Genomic DNA, 2,409 nt, shown 5'->3' with positions numbered 1-2,409 from the left:
AGCGACTCTGGAGCTCAAAACGCGTCTAGAGTTTTGGCCGCCTCCGCCGGTCTTCTGGCCCGCCCGGCAGGTAGGCAACGCTCTGCCACCGCTGCGCCGCGGGACTGCCTACCCTGCTGTCCGCAGGCGCTCGGCGGAGACACGGCGAGTCGCACACAATTGGCTCGCCTGCCACTTTCGTCACCATCCTCTCCATGCCGTTGTTGCCGCTGTTGTTGTTCAGCGTTAATTTGCGGAGTGTGTCGCGCCGGGCCCGGCCTGGGAACGCCCCGCCCCACCCCGCCCCGCCCCGCCCTTACACGTCGTGCCGTTTGGGGCGGGGCGGGGCGGGGCGGGGTGGGTGACGAGGAGACAGGCGGGCCCTTGCGACACATTGGCCCGCTCTGTCGGGGCAGTTTTCTCTCCCTCTTCCTCCTGGGAGACTACTCGCCCCCGTACCGAGAGAGAGAGAGAGAGAGAGAGAGAGAAGAAAGAGAGAGAGAGAGAGAGAGAGAGAGAGAGAGAGAGAGAGAGAGAGAGAGAGAGAGAGAGAGAGAGAGGCAGGTCCCAGTGGTTTGGAACCGCCATTAGCTGCCGCTGGCTGGCTGGCACACAGCGGCGCTGGCTGGGGCGAGGGCGCTGAGTCCCCGAGGGCCTTGGACCGGGCCAGCCTTCTGGAAGCAAATAATGCTTCCACCAAATTTCACCAAAATCTCATCCACCGCCACTTGGGTTTTTTTTTGGCCCGCCTCGGTGAAGCAGCCAATAATGGGCAACAGCGCGCACTGGCCCCGGTGTATATTGTACGACCACAAGCCGTGGATGGCCCGCTAAAGCAGCCCGCAAAGTGGCGCTCCTCAGTGCCCCATCGTCTCTCCCCCCCCCCCTCTCTCTCTCTCTCTCCTCTCTCTCTCTCTCTCTCTCTCTCTCTCTCTCTCTCTCTCTCTCTCTCTCTCTCTCTCTCTCGCTCTCTCTCTCGCTCTCTCTCTCGCTCTCTCTCTCACCTTCCTCCTGCATTATCCGACGCCCCACGCGCCACCCGAGCCGGCCGGGGAACGGGAGTTTCAAACACCACTACACTTGCAGAAAGTGCACCACTGCGGGCCAAGTGGCTGGATACTTCACTTCACCCACAGGAAAGTGACCAAAAACGCCCTTGAAGATTGTTTAATAAATTAAACATATCCTTATGTCTTGCGACAAGAACGACTCCCGGAATCTGAGGGAACTGAGAAGGGCAGGGAGCTGCGCGTTTCCAGCGGTGCTTTGCGGCACTGTGGCCTCGTTCTGTCAATGGACCGCCAAAGCCGACCCGACGCGTCCGAAGTCCGAAGGGGCGGTCGGGTCCGCTCGGGTCCGGTCGGCAGAGTGATACCAGTGTATAGTATCATGTGGCAGCCCAGGCTCTGTCCTTCTCGCACTCATGAGGCGACCCGCAGGGGGCGGATGAGAGAGAGAGAGAGAGAGAGAGAGAGAGAGAGAGAGAGAGAGAGAGAGAGAGAGAGAGAGACAGACAGACAGACAGACAGACAGACAGACAGACAGACAGACAGACAATAGGAGAATCGGGGACGAAAAACTGTAAAAAAAAACTGTGGGGACGAAGGAGGGACAGAGCGACAAGTCAATGAGGGTCGAAGGGTTGGGATGAGCGGTGTGGAACGCCACGCCACGCCACGCCCCGCCCCGCCACACCCCGCCACGCCATGCCAAGAAGACCCTGTCGCCCCAAGGGGCCGCGTAAACCACACCATCAATTCAGGTCCGCGTAACCTGGGTTCGGGTCCGGTTCGGGTCCGGTTCGGGTCCGGTTCGGGTTTGGCCATTATGAATGGATGCGGTCGGCGGATCGCGGCCGAGATGCCCGTCCCGCGGTCGGCGGAGCGGATTGGCCGCTAGCCACTTCTTGCTCGCAGACTTGGCTTGCAAAACAAACTAAAAGGGAAAAAGGGATTTGTCTTTGACAAGTTTTGACGCTTTACTCACGGCGGTGGATCCCCCGCCCACCCGGCCGCAACGCGTAAACGTACCTGCAAAAGAGAGAATCAGGGTCAAACACGTTGGCAAGAATTTCGACAAGCAGAGTCGGCTGCACAGTGGATTTGCCAGAAGACCGGTGAAGGCGGTCAAAACTCCAGACGCGTTTTGAGCTCCAGAGTCGCCAAATGGGACTCGAACCGAACGTGCGACCCCACCAATGGATCGCTCTTCGAACGAGGAATCCATTGGTGGGGTCACACGTTCGGTTCGAGGCCTGCTTAGCGACTCTGGAGCTCAAAACGCGTCTGGAGTTTTGTCCGCCTCCACCGGTCTTCTGGCCCACTGTGCGCTGGCCCCAAAGAGCAACCAGGGTAACGCCTTAATGCCCCCGGCGATGAGAAAGGTGGCGGCTTTATGACGCCTCATTGGCGCCTCATGCGGCGCGTCCAA

The sequence above is a fragment of the Thrips palmi genome, unplaced genomic scaffold, assembly GCF_012932325.1.
Source record: "Thrips palmi isolate BJ-2018 unplaced genomic scaffold, TpBJ-2018v1 HiC_scaffold_3, whole genome shotgun sequence".
NCBI lineage: Eukaryota > Metazoa > Arthropoda > Insecta > Thysanoptera > Thripidae > Thrips > Thrips palmi.
Note: the sequence above shows the minus strand (reverse complement) of the source record.